Here is a 20,328-nt window from a genome sequence, read left to right on the forward strand (position 1 = left end):
AAATTATCATTCATCTTTATTTAAATGCAGGGGGTGTTTTTTTCTCTTTAAAAAGTAAAACCGAAAACCAACCCCCCCATTCAGAGAGTCTAGAAAAAAAGACGAAAAATGGTCTGTTATGAAGTGCTTTCAGATACTGCATCTCTGCTAGAGAAACAGCGAGCCTCGGCTTCTGGAAAGGTTCTTAGCAAAGCTTAAAGAGTTCCTTGCTTTTCTAAATGTGAAGGAAAAACAAGGAATCAAAAAAAAAATCTTAAGGTGTTATTATCTTAAGGTGTTATTATGTAAATGTAGATACTTTTACAAGTGCTTGTTGGCAAAAAAAACCCCAAAAAAATACAAAACGTGGAAATTATAAATATGATTTTTATTAATACGCATACAAAACGCATATGAAGTTTAATTGCAGGCATATTTGTTGCTTATTTTTGTCGATACTTATTACCTGTAGGTGACAAAGAAACATAAAATGCACCCGGTACTTCTTTCCCAGTGTATTTCACACCTGTGGTAAACGTTACGCTGGATGTTTCAATTATGCTATTGTGGATAAGGATGCAGTATATATATTGTTTTATAAGTTATGTTTTGTGATTTTTTTTTTTTCAAAATTAAGAGCATGGGAATAAAAAAGAAAACTTAAAAAAAAAAAAAACTAAACGAAAACGAAATCTAGAAATGCCTTTAATGTTCTTTTCTGGCTGTATTTAAGAGAGCGACTAAACAAGAAGAAAAGCAGTTTTTCTGTCCCTCGCCCCGTGGTGGCACTTTGGGGAGGGCCCCCCCGCTTCCCTCGGTATTTCCGCCGTCTCCCCGTGTCCCCCCCAGCGCCCCACCAGGGAGGGTCCCCCATTCCCTGCCCCCCATGGGCAGCCCCGGCAGTGGAAACCCTCCCCACCTCTGATTTTATGGCAGACTCTTCCCGCTGTTTGCCGGGGCTGGGAGTCCAGCTCTCCTCGCCGCTGCATCGCTGTTCCCACCAAATCCCAACGCTCGGGTTTTTTCCCTCCCCAAAGAGTTAATCCCCTTATCCTGGAGCACCCCCGGTGGGTCGCAGCCCTGGCACCGCTCCTGCCCCCCGCAGCCGTTCGTCCCGATTTCCTAAGGTGCATTTTTCTCTCGTTCCTCCAAATTCTCTGGCATCCTGAATATCAAAGGTTGTCCTATTTATTTTTCTCCCCCCCAAGCTTTTGCAAGCACAAACCCCTCTGATTTCATTACTATTTAATCACTGTTTCTTTACTCGTTAATGACTACATATTTACTCTTACGATTCCTGTTAATATTTTGCCCCAAATGCCGTAATTAACATAACGAATGAATGAATTAGCCGGACCCGGCGGCAGGAATGGCCACGGCCGGGGCTCTCCGCCGACCCAAACGCGCTGTTTGCGCGGCCGCGGATGGCCCTCTCCCCAGGGATCGGGGGGCTCCGCGCCCGTCCCGGGGCTTTACTCCCAGCGCGGGGGCTCAGCAGAGCGGATCTGAGTCTCCTCCGCTACCCCATCCCTTCCTATAGCCACAGGAGTGTCCCCAGAGCAGCACGGGGACTGATTTCCCCCCAGTCTTTCCAGGCGGGAGGGATCTGCCAGCCTTCGCTGGGATTTTAGCCGGGAATTTCGTTGTTCGTTTTCTCCTGCTCCTGGAGGTAGCACTGTTAGTCCTAAGGCAGAGCAGCGGCGCTCAGGTTTAGCCAAACCCTGCCCCAAGATTCAGTTGTTGGTTCAGAGTCCTGAGTCACCCACCCCCTCCCGAAAGTCAGGAAAGAGCTGGAGACCAGGGACACAGCCTGCTTGGGCTTCTGTGCTGGTGTCCCTCACACGTGTCCCCTGCCCTGTGAACAGACCAGGGAAAGCTGATCTGCTGCTGCTGGGCGAAATTTGGGCATCTTTGACACATTTATGGCTCAGGGAAAGGAAAATTCCAATGAGACACTGAGCAGAAAGGAGCTCCTACACCTTCCCTGTGCACTCTTACAGATGCCCTGCTTCCAGCAGCCTTTGGGTCTCCCCCACAGTGGTTAGAGTTCGAATTGTTTGGGCGTTTGGTGTGTTGGAGGCACGACTTGAGGCTACCTTGCCCAAGCACATCTTCCTTGGGGATATGCCCTTGGGGGTGCCCAGGTGTGTGCCACGCTGGGGCAGCACAGGAGGGAGTGTCATTTGTGGTCCCTCAGCCCCCAAAGTCCCCAAAGGGGGGTCCCCCGTATGAAATGCCGCTCCCCGTCACCCTTCTGACTTCAGGTTTTGAGCTCCCCTTGCCGGTGTCTGCCCGGTGGGTGTTCCCACACACCGGAGGCGATGGTTTTCCATCCCTCGCCCTGCACATTCCTCCCGGTTCCTGAAGCTCAAACTGGGATTTCCGAAGCTGCATCGCTTCAATCCAGCATTGCTCCATCCCGATGGGATCCTGCCTTCCAGCGGGTGCTGCAGGGAGTCCCCAGGCTCCTGCTACGGGTTGCAGCCTTGCCTTTGTCCAGGCAAGCAGATACTTGGAGCCAGAGAAATACCCGCATCAAGTTTTCCATTTGTTCTGGGTGTGCTGGCTTACCTATTAGCATTTCCAAGGCAAAGCTGCCTGGGGAGGGCTTTGCTTGGGTTTGCTTGGGAATGCTGTATGGTCCTGAGAGGTCCCAGACGACCAACCCAGGAGTTGCTACACCGTGGAGGCTCCGATTGCACCAGCCCAGATGAAGTTCACAAAGACTTTGTGCCTCAGACTGCGCTGTTCGCTCAAGATTAAATGTCTTGCAATAAAAAGCTGTGGTCAGTTTAACTCCAAATTGCATACTTCTCTTTATCTGTGGCCTGGAACTCAGCAAACCATGCAAAGTCCCATTTAAATTAGTGGGATGCTTCAGTACTGATTTTAATGGGGGTTTGTATAATAAAAATAACACTTAGAAATGCCCTAACATTTTGCTGCAATCTTGCAACAACAGTCCGTGGAACTGGGATAATAAAAATACAGGGTTTATATGAAACCTATGAAGGGTTTGTCATTAACTTCGGTGGCAGAGTTTCAGGCCTTATTATTTTAGTATACCCTTGTATAAGTAAAAAATTACTTTATCAATTAAATAAGAATCTGTGACTTTTCAGTCTGGCAACTTGTATGTGAAATACTTAGCCTGATATTATCAAAACAACCAAAATATTCTAATTTATAAACCAGCCCGTACACAAGGACTGAGAACAAATAAAAATATGAAACTACACATTGTTTTTTGTCCATTTTTTATTTTGCCCGTCAAACAAAGCCAAGTTGTTCCTTCTAAAAAAAATACTTCATATCCCTCCTTTAATCTATCCAAGAGAACAGTTTTCTGCTCAAGCTCATAGAAAACAGTAAAAACCTCCTTCAAAGTAAAATATGTTTTAATTAACAGAGCTGCAAAATAAAATCCACAGCTATGCAACAAGCCTCTCTCTGCAGCTCACCATTGTGCAAACTGCTCGGGCAAGCTGCTCTTATTAACAAGCTACAGGCTACACTCTGCTCCAAACTGATTAAGCAGGAGGGCTGCAGGCAGATTTTCTATCAAAAATGTTTCAATGGCAGCCAGCATGTTCTTTTGCTGAATTATTTTTTTTTTACTTTTTTTTTTTAAATAGGAAAAAATAATTTGTTTATTCCCAACTCCAATTTCTCTAATGAAGAAAACACATGCACGAAAATTTTATTTACCAAATAACTTCCCAACAAATAAAAATTCCCACAGGAAATAAAAAAAAAAATTAATAAAAAAAGGAAATTGAAAGAACACATGCATTTGATTTTTTTTCTTTCCTTGCCTTCTTCACTCAAGTAATTTCTTGCAAAAAGCCAGGTAACAACGTTCAGTCTCTGCGAGGGATGAGCAGATTTGCTCACAAATCTTCCCAGGAGATCAGTGGAGCTGAGGGAAGGCTTGTGCCCACGGGCGAACCCCAGCGATGTAAATGAGGAGCCCAGAGCCAGCTCCTCCCGACACCTCTGCCGATGCAGCCCTAAAATCCATGGCAGCCCGCGATGCCTCCCCGGAATTACATGTAAAACAGCTCCGAACTGCTAATTCAAGTCTCGCAGAGCAGCTTCAGACCTCCCCCCTCCCCTCAAAAAAACCCCGACAAAACCTACGTGTTAATATGCAAGAAACAAAAATCTGACCCAGTAGGAGCAGGGACAGAGCAGTGGCTGTCCCCCAGAAGCACAGAGCAATTTATATTAAGTCTTCAAAGTGATACACGCCTGGGTACAGGAGATTAGCAGAGGGATTTTCAAATCCCTACGTGTGAGTGAGGACCAGATTTAAAAAAAAAAAAAAAAAAAAAAAAAAAAAGACTCAGAGAATCAGTGGTGGTGTGAGATTTTCCTAGAAGTGAGTTAGGCACCTGGGATTTAGACACTAAGAGTGAGACTTTTAGAGGGATTTAGATGTCTGAAGATACAGCTAAGTACGCAGTGGGATCTTTGAAGGCACCCAGTACCAGTGTCTACCAGAGGTATCTGCTCTGGCTCCTTCTGAGGCTCCTCTAACTGCCTGGGTGAAACTGGGAGAAGCCAAATCCCTCCCAAAGGCTGGCTCCCGGCATTTGGGCACCCTCAAAAATTCCCATTCTCCCTCCACTCCCTTCCTTTCTTTTTTTCCCCAGAAAGTCTGAAAGGAGGGTTCACTCTTTAAGAGCTGATTCAGGAAAGTACTTAAGCACTCAAGGAAACTACTCAGAGAAATGCTCCTGGGGAGGTGAAGCCCTGGTCCCAGGGAGGCCAGCTGGAGATCTGCCTCCGGCTGTGGGGCAGGGGGCTGTGGTGAATAGCCACAGCACTGCTCACACCCCACTCCTCCACTCTGCTGCTAAAGTCAGCAAAATACAGTGGCTTAAATTTGAGCATAAAGTTAAGCAAGGTGCTGGAAGCATTTTGGAGAGTTGTGCTCTCACAGTCCCTGTTTTAAGTCAGATTCTAATTTAATCTTATGGTCTCACAAAGCAAGACCCCACTCTTTAAACTTTTACAGGGGTAGGTTTTGGACCTTTGACAGAAAACCTGGAAAGGCAGGTGAGAAGTTTGAGGGCCAGCCCCTCCCAGGGACCAGAGAACACAGGCAGCAGCCTCCCCTCCCTGCCCTGTAGAAGGCAGCAGCTTTGGGGAGCATCCCCACCAAGGTGGGTTCAGAAGTGAAGGCCAGGGCTGGAATGTCCTGTGCAGGTCTCTCCACATCTCCCGCAGCCCAAGGGCTAAAGCTCACCAGGCAGGGGCTGGCACCTCCACTGGGCATATTTGCAGGGGCTAGAATTTGAAAAAGCCAGAAAGTGCCAATCCACAGTCCTGCCTGCTTTCTGACCCGATCCCACCCCGTTATTTGTCCCACCCATACACACCAACAAGCTCTGACATCACACATTCCAGGGCTCCCCCCTACTCTGTGTGTGTTCACCTGTCTCACATTTCCACCCCCCTCTCATTCCTCACCTGTCTATCCCATACCATTACCCACACCTACCTCAAGTCTACCTGGATGTGTGATTTAACCACTGGTTACACACATCACTCTGTTTTATGTATCTTCATCTATCTGATCTCTGACCTGAAATCATAACTGTGAATTTCTTATGTACCTCCACACTCTGAGCTCTCTGCTATAACTTTCCTAGAGGCACATAATTCATTTGTCCATCTCTACCTTGCACCCACTCATTCAGCCAACCCTCCTGCCTCCCTGTTGCCAACAAAAACCATATAACTTTATAATACATAACCTGACAACTCCATCTCTGACATCTTTACCTCATTTTCTTCCTTATGTCTTAACACAGTTTAGTATCAGCTAAATACAAATGTTTCACATATTTCTCCCCCTTCCTCTAAGATGCAAGGTTAATCTTGAGTTAGAGACAGGGTTAAGGCTTACTGCTTAGAATTAGGGTCAAGCTTTGGTTAGGGTTGGGTGGAGATTGGTTTAGAGTTAGGGATATGGTTGGTTCAGCATTTAGGATTATGTTTGGTTTATGGCTGGGTTCAGGTAAGGCATGGGTTAGGTTTAGGTTTAGGAGAGGATTATGGTTGGTGTCAGGGTCAGTGGGAGGTCTCAGTTTGTGTTAGGGTTATGTATTGGGTGCAGTTTTAGGTGGGGTCAGGGTTGTGGGTTAGTGCTGTGTTCAGATATTTTTGGGTAAGGGATAGGTTTGGCTTAGAGTTGTGTTAGGATAAACTTTAAGCTAAGAGTTGGGTTGGTGTCAGAATTTAGAATTAGTGTTAGTTTTAGGATTGATTTGGGAGTCATGTCAGCCCTGATCACGTAACCTCTCTGTGCTTCTTTCTTGTGTAAACAGATCTGTTCCCTTTCTGTCCATCTTATGACTGAAGATCACCTCCTCTCTCTCCCACACACCCCTGTAGGTGTTTGTACGTGAGTTTCATAACACTTCATAATCCATTTTCCCCACGTTTTCTCATTTACCTGACCTCTTTGCCTATTTTGCATATGTTCCTGTCTCACACATCTATAATCTATCTCACTAATCACTCTCACCCCTTCTTACAACACTAATGTATTCACCCCTTCTGCTTTTGCCTGTCATGCCCAAGACATCAATGCAACCAGTGCCACGATTAACGATACCTTTTCACAGTTTCTCTTATACATACTCATTAAACCAGAGCCTGTGACTACTTAGCTATTTAATTAATCTAATGCAAATTTCAATTAATCTCCCTAGATTTCCATAGTACATCCTAAACTCCATATTTTCATCTCCCTCCTTGTTTCCATCCATATTCATCTCTCTGCTCGCTCGTACCCACTCTGATGAACTTCCTGGTACCCACTCATCTGTATGTGCACCCACATCCTTCTTCATCAATCATCCTGTCCAGGCTTTGCTCTGCCATTAAACATCCCCCTAATTCGTACCATCAGGCTAATTTCTCAACACTCCCAGCTCATGAATACTCCTCTGTCTCCCTATCTACCCAATATCTAGTCCAACCTGTTAGCTCGCTAATTGTTCCAAGCTTGTTTTTTCAGCATAATCTCTTTGTTCTGCATGAATTTTGTATGCAATATATTTGCTCCATTACTGTCTTACCTCACTCCTCTTTAAGTGCTTTTTTGCTTTTTCCCATATCTATTCTCCTCTCATGTCTGTGCACTTTAATTTTTTTGTGGGGGTTGACCCGGTGCTCCCCTCACTCATCCCCCTCTTGTGCATCACCTTTTTCACAGCTCTCTGCCTGTGTGTTTGCAGGGGGTCTCAATGACCAGATACCCTCTCTGTGGGTGCTACTCACCTACTATTCTGTTCATTACTCATCTATTAACTCTGCTATTCTTCTTTTATCTGTTCCTCCCTCTATCCACAGTCCCCATAATCAGTGCCCTATTCACCCTATCAGCCCATATTTTCTGCCATATATTTATTCCATTCTTCCAGCTATCTTTCCATCCCTTTACCCAGACAACACACGTTCTCTCTGCTGTGAACTCGTTCATATCAATCTAATCTCTTCCTCTTTTGGCCTTTAATGTATTAATCTGTTCTCTACAGGTTTATCTAGTCAATCTTTCTGGCTAATATGAGCTCAGCTGACAATCTCTTCAGCCAGTACATGTACCCATCTCTTCATCCACCCAATTTCTACCCAGCTGATCTAACCCCAGAATATTCACAGTGTTTTCAGTGGATCACCTCTTCTTCCTTACACCCATTTTCCTGTTTTAGATCTGGTGGTGCCACTGCTGCTGGTGTCACTCTAATTTATGTAGCCAAACATATCTCTACATACCTGAGCATGTTAATTGATATGGGTATCAATTCATGTCTCCATTTATTCCCTACATTCCACTAAGTTTTCTCCTATATCTGCACTTATCTCCTTCCTACCTGTTACAACCACATACTTACAATACCTACTTGCAATAGTTCACATTTCCATATTTTAATCTATCCATATTACATTTACTCTGCTTAACTCATCAGCCACTCAGCAATTACTTTACGTGCCCAGTCCAGCTTTCTTTCTTCCACATTCATCTGTTCCACACCCATTCAACAAACCAATATGTGACACACAGACACCTCTTTGCTCATTTTAACATGGCCATCAGGCTCAGGTGTGCTTCAACCCATTCCATATGTATTTCTTGTCAAACTGATTTCAGGCTTTTTCTAAGCTTTCCTTCCTTCCTTCCTTCCTTCTTTCCTTCCTCTCCCATACCTAGCTCTACATCTTAAAATATTTCTATTTTGTGACAGCCCCTCTCTTCTGCCCCTTATTTATCCCCTGGGTTCACCATTCAGCCCATCAGCCACCTCATCCCTACTCCACTGTTCAGTTGTCCAGTCAGTTGCTAAATAAACTTTCTGCTCACCCAGGTAGGACTTGCTGCAACACATCACATCCCACTTCTCTTCTACTTCTCCAGACGTGCATCAACACCACCCTCACCACACCAAACCCCTGGCTAGGCCACCTAGTCCATGTCAAATTCACGTGTTTTCCCTCCATCATCACTTCTTCTGCATTAATATCAAATTATCCACCCTCTGCACAGCCCCTGATTATTCTAATCCATCCATTCCCCATGTACCCGTGGATCTCTACACATTTATTTATGTATGTTCATCTAAACTGTACTTAAATTTACACCATAAAAGCCAGCCAGCAGCACGTAGGGCCATTTGATGTGGGTGCTCTCCCTCATTAGATAAGCTGTAATTCAGATCCACATAATTTCAGCAGTAATGATTTTATCATTCTCAGTGACCCAGCCTTGCATCAGACTGATGGGTGCAGGATACAGAGAGGCAGAACACATATTGTCTGAGTAAATGTCATGTAACTCCATGTCCCAAAGCAGAAATAACAACCAGCTGCAAACAAGTAGAAGTGGTGAGGGGCTCAAGACTATCATGCCAACAAGAGGAAGAAAAGTGGATGTTGGGAACAGACAAAGCAATCATCTCTGCATTGATGAAAAGTGTGATTTTCATAGTGTAGGAACAATTTTCAGCTTCAAAACCCCCATGGCTGCAGCAGCTGCAGGGGTGTTGTGTCAGTACCACTTTTGTCATCATGTCTATCAGGGTAAGAGAAGTGCTGTCAAAGGTTCTCACCTCACCTTTCCAGCCCCTTATAAGTTTTGTTTCTTGTTTTCCTTTGGTACTCAGGATCTTTCCCTGACCAGGTAAATCTACACCTGCCTGCAGCTCTTCTGGGGGAGCTCCTATACAGTAAAATCTCTTCTTACTCTTTGACATCTTTTTTTGTGCTGCTCAGATTCCGGACCCTGCCCTGGGTTCAAACATGAATGGCTGAGTGGGGAAAACCCCTCCCAAGCCCTGAGTTTGGAAGAGTTTAGACCCAGGAATTTGGATTATCAGGATGCTGAGCCCCTGGGATTTGGGGTTGAATGCTTGGCTGTTATTTTATCTATTCTCAGTTACTCTCCGAAACCAAACCAGTATCGCTTGATGCCAAAAAAAATTTGGAATCAGTCAACCATCAGGTGGCAACGACTGACAAAGCAAGTTTGAAGTGTGTGGAGTTACACTCCCGGGTGCCAAGGAGGGAGCTGAGGACTGGGATGCCCGGGGAGGCTTTTCTGAGTCCTTGCAATTTTCTGAGTCCTTGCAAGTCGCACACGTGGCAGGAACTGGGGGAGTGGAGGGCAGGAGTCGGGAAACTCTTGGGAAAGTGTCATAAATACCTCTCGGTATTCCCTGAGATAGCAGAGCCCGAACATGCACTGCTGGTTGCAATCACCAGCCTCACTGAGAAACTGTTTGTCTTGGTCTTTGCATTAGGTAAATGCCCAACCCGAATTCACTGATAAAAGCAGACACCGAAGAAAAAAGAAAAAAAAAAAAAAGGAAAGAAAAAACAACCCAGAGACAAGGTCTCCTTGGGCCCCCAATCAACAACAAAAAGGCAGCAACCAGACAGCCATTTAGTGAGCATCTCAAAGCTATCTACCGTCTGCTGGAGGGGCTTTAAAGGCATCAGATTTGTGTGTTTGGCTCAAGCCAAGTGAATTGTAGTCTAAAGCTTTTCCTTGAATTCAAGGCTGTGTTTACTGCAGTCAGGGCGAGGGGAAGGAGGCAACCCCAAAGCCCTCCCTCCTCCTCTTCCCCCACCCTGCAAGCCCCAGGCTTGAAACTTGATTTAAAAAAAAAAATACAAGATTGAATTTCAGTTTGCAGGATTAGGGAGATGACTTTTAGGGGCTGCTTGTTGGAAAAAAAGGAAAGCAAAGCAGCTGGGAGGGATTAGGCTGAGCTGGCGTCTGCACTTTCAACTGATTCAATTTTGCTCCACAAGACATTGTATCTGAGCCTTTCTGGAGACTATTCAAAGCAAATCATTTTCATTTTACCATTTGGTAAGTGATCAGAGTCTATTTTTAGTGTCTTGGAAGCGTCGGGCTTTTTCTCTCTCTCCTTTTCTTTTCTTTTCATTTCTTTCTTTTTTTTTTTTCTTTCTCCATTTTCTTCCACAATTGAATATCTGCATTTGGGGTATCAAGAACAGGCATGTTTGGAGGGAATGTTTACCACAACCAGCAGCTTAAATTTATTTTATGCCTCACTTCTAGAAGAAAGGGCACCAGAGAGAGGTTGGAGCTGGCAGGGCTGTCAAGACACTCTCTCAGAAAGTCTCCCAGAGCCCAGACTCTGCATCAGTTTGGGTTTTTTTCTGGTGATTCCTTATGATTTTGGCTAATCCAAGCTGTTGCATGTGGGTCCTGCAGCCTGTGGGGCTGTTAGCAGAGGTTGGGGTCCTTGTGCCCAGCAGGAATCGAGCAGGGAGTGGGGGGGTACTGGGGTGCAGTCGAGGGTATAAGCTGTTTTTCCAGCTGATCCCCACCCCCCACTCCCTCCCCAAGGTTAATTTGGAAACTCGGAATTTTTTGCAAAATTTTTGGTGCCTTGGTTGCATTTTTCATTGAAAAAACCCCCCAGAAATCAGAAAATCTTTTTGAAAATAAGAAAAGGAAGAAAAAGTGTTACCACTTGGTAAGAGGGGGGATGCTTTTCCTTCCAGTTTAAATGTATTTTTCCACATTTTGCTTTTTTCTTAATTTCAGTTTATTGCAAAAAAAAAGGACTTGAAGAGTGTTCTCTTCCTTCCATCTTTTCTTTTTCTTTCTCTTCTTTCTTTCTTTTTCTTTCTCTTTCATTCTTTCTTTCTCTCTTTCTCTCTTTTTTTTCTTTTTCTTTCTTTCTTTCTCTCTGTCTCTCTTCTTTCTTTCTTCTCTCTCTCTTTCTTTCTCTCTTTCTTTCTTTCTCTCTTGTTTTCTTTCTCTCTTTCTTTCTCTCTTGTTTTCTTTCTCTCTTTCTTTCTCTCTTTTTTTCTTTCTCTCTTTCTTTCTCTCTTTTTTTCTTTCTTTGTCTCCTTTTCTCTTCTTGGAGGGGTTTGGTCTGGTACACTGCTTCACAAACTGAAACCCTTCTACAAAAGGGAGGCACAGGTTCAGTGAGAGTCCCACTGCATCATCCTCTGCCCCTCCAAAACCACAAGTGGTTAAAAACCTTTCCCTTGCTGGCCTTGCCACAGATTCATTGTGTACCTTTAGGACAAGTTATTTATTGTCTTTGCATCTTCTCTTACATAAAATGCCTGTGGCAGGGAACAGAAAATGCTGGGGTGTTTTCCACCTCAGACTGTGTTGCAAAACATCCCTTTGCTCCAGGAGCACAAATGCCTTCTCTGCTCCCTAACCCAGAGGTGGCAGGTAACTGATGTAAAAATCAAACGCTGCATTTCCAAATAAAAAAGCCAACCTCTGGATGAGAGTCCTCAAGGATGAATGGTTTTCCTTCTTCTATTATATTCTCCAGGAGGTGTTTTTCATATTAGTGATGTCTATAAAGGACTTGTTTTGTACAACAGGGTGCAGATTGCATCTCAGATCAAGGGGGTGAGTTTATTCAGTGTAGTTTGTAAACGGGGAAAGGCACCATCAGCCCCTGATGGGCATCCCTGTGGTGGTGTGAGGGTTTGGAGGGACATGGGCAGGAGCCCTCCTGGGACCACCAGCCCTTTGAGAAGCACAGGGCTGCTCAGAGAGAGCCCTCACCCTGCAAGATGCAGCAGAAAAGGATGGAGTAAAACAACAAGGAGGAATGTGATAAAACACTCCCTCTGTGCTGGGGGGAGAGCGGTGTGAGAAGCCCTAAAAGCACCAGATTCAAAAAAGGAAGCTGTGGGTGAAGGCAGGGAGACCAGAGACCACCCCCTGCCATGAGAAGATCTTTAGGAAGGCTTGGTGAGATGCCTAGGATCAGCTATTCCTTAAAATCAAGGGAAAAGCCTCTCCTACCCTGTTCTGGCTGTCCTGGGCTGAGCCTGCAGCCCAGCCCCGTGTTCTGGCCAGAGCAACCCCACCCCCAGAGCCAGGAGGCAAGAGCTGGGCTGTTGTTACAGCAACAGTTCTTTATTCCCAGGCTGGAGCAAGAAGGAATCTGCAAGCAGGGGGAGAGAGGCTGGGAGGGGAGCAAAACACAACTGATCTTGTAAAAGAGACCCTACCGAACATGAAGGCCCTGCCACAAGACTTTTATTTATCAGTCTGCAGTCAGGAGAGGAGAATGCAATAAGTGCGTGGCACACAGGGAACTGGGGGTAGGAGAGTCTCTTCCAATAAAAAAGAATGGGCCTGAACAAAGAGAAAGGTTCTGCTAAACTGATGGTGGCAGATGGCATCAGCCCCACCGTGTTCCCCCTCAATTGCGGGAAAATATAGTAAAGCAATTTAATGAAAACGCTTAAATAAGCAAACAGTGCAGTTAATTGAACCCATATGCATTAGGAAGGAAATCTGAAGTATACTGATTCATTAAGTTTTATATAACTGTAAACCCCCAGAACCTAAGACAGGGTAAGAAGCCATGATGAAGTGCCAACTAGAAGGGGACCTTCTACCCAGCCTCGCCTCGGTCTGTTTTGTTATGACAAGAACAAGTGGTTTTAACAAGTACACCATAAATCAGGAGTGTGCACTCCAGCCTGGAGTCTTCCAGGTACCAAACTGAGCTGCAAACTCACATTCCTTTTCCTCTGGTAGACTTTTTTTATTTTCCAAGACAGAAATAACTGGAACTTGGATGCTGCCATCTGCAAAGAAAATAAGCAGTGAAGAGCTGGTTTGAGATCCTTACTATTTTTTTTTTTTTTTTAAATTCAAGTAAACTCGGTGTCGTACCTGGATGACACTCCCTGAGACACTTTTAACTGAGGGCCACATGTCCCTCACAGCTGGCTTTGACTGGCAAACTAAACTCCTCTCTTTGGCAGCGAGCACGACTCTCCAGCTGTGACTTTTGGGTAGAGCTGGCACAGACAGAAAGCTGGGACTGAAAAGGCAACTGCTGTACCCACAGCTTAAAAACCATCCAGAAATAAAATCCTGGGGAGAAAACAGCCCTGGCACCACTGAAGCAAGTTCAAAAGTCCCCTTTGATTACAAGAAGGGCAGAACTTCAGGAAACCAGGAAACCCTTGGGAATGCTTGGTTCAGGATTCGCCTTGTGGGATTTGGGTCTGGAGGTGCCAGCTTTGGTTCCTGCTTTTGCTTAACTCTCCTTGGCTCATGAAACAAGATCCATTTGCTTTTCAGAGAAATCTGGTTAGCTGCAAATAAAAGCCAACACGTGATGATGAATTGATCCCAAGGCACAACTCAGAGCTGGGCTTTGAGGGTTTTGGTGATGCTGATTCAAAGGGCTGTTGCAGTGACAGGATAAGACCTTCATCCTCAGTAACTTGGGTCTGAAATGAAGGTCACCTACAGCCCCCACAGAGAAGGGTCTAAGGCTAATTGGAAGGGCTTCTCAGAGCATCCAGGCTGGTTCAGGAGGTCCTCAGTAACTTGTGAAGACGCTAAAGCCTTTCCCATTCATATTCATCTGCTGATATGTCCAACTCAACAGATGGGGGATGTAACAGGAGAAAAAGCTACAAAATTAAGTTTTCATTCATAAAGGGGGACCAGGGAGGCTAAATCATTGCACAGTGCACTTCTTGCTGCTCAGGACCTAAAAAAACCCACCCAACCACCTGAAAACAAGCACAAAGAAAACAAGCATCTTTAATGAACATGCAAAACATCATGGAAAAATATTGATTAAAAAACCCAATAAAAATAAAGGCACAATAGTCTTCTGGGTGGGGTCTTCATAGAGACTTAGAAATATGATGGTTTCTTGGTCTCTCCCCAGGTGGTGTCATGGGGGATCCCCAAGGGATGGGGAGTGATGGGGGCACGGAGGTGCACGGGGTGACCTGACCCTGCCACCCAGAGCACTTTGGCCGTGCTGTGAAATAGGTGCAGCCACTGTCTGAAGGGAAAAGTTGTGCTGGTAAGGTGACTACAGCAGCCCCTGCTTGAATTTCCTGGATGTCAGGCACAGTTAATGTCAGGGAGACAGAGGGAGAGCTCAAGTGTTGGCCCCAGTTCAACAAGGCACTTAAGCACAAGCTTAACTGTAAGTAGGTACTTAAGTCCCTCCTTATATAGCAGAACATATGTTAACGCCTCGCTGAAGCCTGGGCTAAGTGCGTGCTCAAAGTTAAGCGTCTGCTTAAGAGCTTTGTTGAATCAGGGCTGTTGTTTACTTCCAACAATTGATGTCTCCTGGAATATCCACAGTTCTGGTTGCAAACCTCACCCATCTGTTTTCTCTTAACATTATTAATAGAGTCGTTCTTCAAAAAACACAGAAGCGACAGGATCCCTGGAAATCTGGGATTTCTGTGCTCAGGAGAGCAAGGGACCAACAAGCCATGAGCGTTTCCGCAGAGATCCCTCATCCTCTCCCTTTTCCCATTTTACCCTGGGGAGTTTAAGGGAAAGCAACGCTGTTACAAAACAATGTGGGAGTCACCCGCAACACAAATAATCTGAATTCAGCTTGATTACCAAAAAAAAAACGCATTCCCATTTTTAAGAACCGCAGAGAGGGCTGGAATATAAACTTGTAAATGACGAATTGTTTATGTAAATGTGTGTCAGGTTGGTATATATACATGTAAATGACATAAATAAAAATTAGTCCTATAAATAGAATATCTGTATCAGGAAATCTTGAGCTATGGGAGGTTATCAGAACAGGGCTTAACTCCACCATCAGGTAGCAGGAGGGACATCTTAGGGAAATGAAGGTAATTCACAATTTGGGTTGTTTACAATGATTCCCCCTCCCGAGGTGATTAGCCCCATAGAAATAATGCTCCTTGTTAAAATTCACCGTGGTGAGTCTAGGAAAACACTATTGGGGTGCTGCCAGGTCTGCCAGGACAGATGAGGCACAGAGCAATGTTTAGAATTCATTTACTTTTGCCTCGTTGTTGGGCATCCCTCCCACGCCTTCTTCCCTTTGGGAACAAGGCTGTTTGTTCTGTTGCTCCAGGCAGGTACCAGCATCTCCATGGAGGTCCCAGGGAGGATCTGGGGACCCATCAAGGCCTCACAGTGTCCCCAGAGTGGTGACTGACCATCCCAGCCACAATTTCACTGCCTCCAGCCCCCTTGGCCCTGCCGGGCGGTTTCCCAGCAATGCTGGAGACTGAGACCACAATAGAAGGAAATCACTAAAGCTGAATTGCTCCAAGTAAGTCCTCAGCAGGGTTTGACTGGTAAATATTTAACAAGGAGAACTCCCTATCCTCTCCTGGTACGTATTAAACTAATACATTTATTTTAACAAGGGAAACGGTTTCCCCAAGCTCCCGCTCAATTTGAGCCCCTGACTTGCACAAAAGCCTGGGTAAGGTTGGCTTCCTGGGGCTCAGTAATTCACTGGGGCTAAACGAGAGATGGCTCCGAGCCATGAACTTGGAGTCTGGAGGCGACAGGACCTCCCCAAGGTTGGGAAGAGCTTGGTACCGGGGTTTCCATTCCCATCTGCCTCCAAACTGGTCCAACACCCACCTCAGGACATCCCAGGTTCTGAACACTTCAGCCATCCCGTGGAGCAGGGTTGACTCTGTCCCATCACGGTTTCCACATGTTGGAAGCAGTTCATGTACCAAGTCCTCCCCAGAGCCTTTGCAAAGCTCCAGCTCCAGGAGCACCCATCCCACACTTCCTCCATCCCCAGTCCTTTTGCTGCCTGTCCCCGTGCTCAGGTGGAGCTGGGTGCCATGGGCAAGGATGTGATGCTGGGAGGGTGAGCAGCTCCCATCCCTTCTGCCCAGGCTGGTGATGCTGAGGGTTTATTCCCCCTCAGCTCTGCTCTTTGCTCCATTCCATAGACCAGAGGGGGACTGACAACACCCCAAGAGCAAAAGTGTTTCACTACTGATACTTCCAGTAGTCCTCAGGAAGCCCTGCTGAGCCATCTCCTCATGCTTTCTGGCCTGAATGGGGCACACTCACATCTGTAACCCCACACGTGGGGGATTGGTTCTCCACAAGACCTTCCCACATGACCTGGGGCTCTGTCCCTCTGCTGGAACTGGCTCTGTGCCCCGAGCTTGATGGTGGCTGCCAGGCAAATGATACCTCTGCAAAACATGCCCTGAACAGCTCATGGGGCATGTCACTGGTGCCAGGGCTCATCCACGGGCACCCAAACTGCACAGCTGCTTTTCCTGCCGTGGCATTGCTGTTCCTGGGGGCCACAGAGATGGTCCCACCCTCTGTGGGCAGTGGGGGCTCTGATGCCATTCCCTGCCATCCCAGCTGGGAGAGCCCAGCGCTGCCCTTGTGGGCTGCAGGCAGGCTCTGAGGCTGCTGGAGTCTCTCTCTCTCCCTCACTAATATTTTTCAGGCTTTCCCTCAAGGAAATAAAAATCTCTGAAAGCAACTCCCAGCTTTGCATCTTTGCTCCGAGCCATCCCATGACTCCAGCACTTCCATTCTGACTCACGGGCAGAGGGCAGGTTTGAACAACTGTGGCTGCCTCTGCCAAGGCAATTATGACTCCTGGCACCACGGCCTAAAAGCCTCTGGGAAACTTTCCCTGCTCCGCTTACCCCACTCGCAGTGTGTGTGATGATGTGTGACATTCCCAGGAGAGGTGCAGGCACAGCTCTCGTGGTGGGAAATGGAAGATGCAAGTCCTTGATGCATTGGCAAGAGCTCCCTGGTACCATAAACCCTCTTCTGCTCACAGTCCCTGGAGCAGAGGCTGCCTTGGCACCTCCCTGTGTGCCCACAGTTATGCAGTGCTGGGAGATCCGTTCAGGTGAGGCCACCAGCGTGGAAACATCCAACAAAACCTGCTGTGGCCTGAGCATCTGATATTTTTTGTCCTGCCCCTGTGATCTGACATCATGTTTATCCTTCATCACCACCAAAACCTAACCTGTGAAGTATCTTTCCAAGTATTCCTTCCCCAGGTACTCCAGTCTGCCTTCAGTTCTTCACAATATTTAGTAAACTCCCCTCTTGAAAAGAAAGGGCTGAGGAGAAACAAGGAACATTCATCTCCCCCTCACAAGCAAGCAGAAGGTCCATCCCTGTCCCAACCTTCACCTGTCCCATCCCACAGCAGCCAGTGAGGTCTCTCCCACCACCAGTAGGAAAATCAGTAGGAAAATCCTTTCCACTCTGTTTTTCTGGGACTGTGATTCCAGCAAGTCTCACAGCAGCTTGGCAGTACAGTAAATAAGAAACAGATTTCCAAATGTTTTGGTTTACCATTTTTTTCTCTTTGTAGCATCTAAGCCCAGGGGCTGAGGACCTGACTCCACAAAGTCTCTGTCCTGCACCCACAGGCAGGCACCCAGCATGGGCTCAGCCTGGCAGGGGAGTATCCTGGAGCGGAGCATTCCCTGTGGAGCAGCAGCTCGTCAAGCCAGGGGAGCTGCACACGAGTCTGTTCAGAAGTGCCCAATTTCAGCACAAAATGGAAAATTGGACAGAAAAGCAGGCCCTGGAGTGCATCCCATGCTGAGGGTGGTAAGCCATGAAACATTCACTGCCATGGCTCCTGTGCTGGTTTGAGGTGCTGTGCTGCTGCCTCTCACAGTTGTCCCCAGTTGCATTTTCCCCTCATGGTGTCTCATGCATTAATGCCTGTGAGCATTAATGACAGGTCTGAAAGCCCTGGGGTTGATTCTCTTCCCACATCAGCATCAGTCCAGAAAAACTTCAGTCCAGAATAACTTAGCTGGAACTCACCCTGGTTCACAGACGTGCAAGAGGAGCATGAACTGAAGGATCCAGGTAAGGATCCCTATTATAACAGAAAACCCATTTTCAGGACTTTTCTTAATCTCCTTCTAACTGGACTCTCCACTCCTTGAACTCAGGGAAGTTCCCACTGAGTTCAAACCCTCCCCTACAATGTTCCTTGCTGCTGGCACAGGCAGAGGGGATGGCTCTGGGTAACGTCACTTCTATGTGTCAGAGCATGCTGCTACCTATGAGTGCCATACCAAACACAGCATCCACCTAAAGATCACCTCTTGTGCAGGGTGAAGCTGGGCTCCACCCAGCTGCATAATTTTGGAATGAACTTTGAGCCCTTTTTTAAGGAAAATCCCTGTAGGATTGGGCTATCTTGCAGAATAAAGGCTGTTCTCTCTGCCTGATTCACCCAGGTGATGACTAAGCTCACAAAGCATTCCTCAGCCTGTGTGTTACTCACAGATCTTTCATCCAACACTTTCTCCCAGTAGAGGAAAATAATGTACTGCAGAAAATAATGATTGCAGCGGGAAACCCCTTCTCTATCCACTTCTCCCTGTCATGCAATCCCATTGTTCAGGGTCTGCAGCCTTGGAGAAACATGTCACAACACTTCAAGGGAGCCCCCTGGCAAAGATCAGTCTCTGGTCTGCATATAAAACCTTATCTTCATAAATTAATTTTCCTCTTTTAAATACAACATTTCACACATTGCAGATTTGGGTGCAGAACACATCAGAGATGGGTAATGAGATCAGGTTAGTCCTAGCCTGGTTTCAGCCAGAGCCAGAGTGGCAGCAGTAGGTGATCCAGCCTCTAACACCAACATGCCTTGAAGCATCCCCATCATCTGCTGGGCAAGGCTGACTTGCAAAGCAGGCAGATAAAGTGTGTGCTTATGCATCTTGTAACACTGGCACTCTGATGCCATGGTACACGGTAATCCCAGGGATCACAGAGGTAATATCTGGAGTGGAGAGCTTCAAAGCAGTGTCTAGATGCTGCAGGAACTGATGCTGGCATGGATTTAGTTCCCAACCATAATTTTCTCTACTATTTTCTTTGCTACTACAGAGCTTGTTTCAAACTCAGCTGGCAAAGCAGAGTAAAAACACATCAGAGGCAGCCAGTGACATGGCTAGACAGGGTGATTCTTCCTCCCTGTGCATGTGGGAGCTGGACACACTGGGATGGAGGACCTGGAGTTTGTCACCCTCCAACCCAGGCTCACAGGCGCTTCCCAGGCTGTTACCCCCTGTGCAGGCACCTCCCAACCTGCCAGACCCCCATAGCAGCATCACAGCTCTGTGTGGAAGGGCTGCAGTGTGGAAGGCACAGGCTGGAAAACAAAAATGACACGGGCAGCCTCCATGAGCAGGCCAGTGGTGTCCAAAATCCAACCATGGACACGTGCACACAGTGCATGATCACACACCAGTACAGACAGACAAGGAAGTTATGGTGGGCAGAGGTTTATAGTGAGCAAAGTCCTGTTGGATTATAAGACAAAATCAGCATCACCCTGGTGAGTAACTTGGGAAGTAATTAAGAGCAGTTTTATAGGTGCAAGATCCCGCTGTGCCATGGACCAGTAAAACCGTGTCTGAGTCTTCTGATGGCCACATGCAGGGATGTGTGTAACACACAGGCCAGGCTCAGGCTGCAGGTGTGCAGTGCCTGCTCATCCCACCTCCCTGACGGCCTGAGGGAGCTCAGGGCACTTCACGTGGGATCCAATCCACCCATTGCACATTGGGGAATGGCTCCTCCTGCTCTGGAGCTGATTCACACAGTGTACAAACCAAAACTAAAGGGCTGTGGCCCCAAAAAGCTGGACCAAAAAGCTTTGTGAAGCTGAGCTTTCAGACAGCAGTGGAGGAGCAGTGCTGAGAGGCTGGAGATGCTCCACTTCCCTACGATCTGGTCACCCAACACCTCCAGGCTGGGCAACCAGAAATGGGGGCAACCAGGAACGGCCGGGTGTTCTCCCAGATCCAGTCTTTGGGTTTTAGCAGTTCAGCCTCAGCAGAATGGGCAGGAAGCTGATTCCAAGATGACAAAAGGGAATCCAACAGTGGGACCCACCAAGCCATTGGGTCCTCGCTCCCCAGAACCCTCAGCCAGTGCCTGGTTGACCCAGTGCCAGGGGCTTGGGATGCAGCTCGTGTTCCCAGACCAAGGCAACATTTTAACCGTGCCAGTTCGAGCCA

Source organism: Chiroxiphia lanceolata, chromosome 15, assembly GCF_009829145.1.
Source record: "Chiroxiphia lanceolata isolate bChiLan1 chromosome 15, bChiLan1.pri, whole genome shotgun sequence".
NCBI lineage: Eukaryota > Metazoa > Chordata > Aves > Passeriformes > Pipridae > Chiroxiphia > Chiroxiphia lanceolata.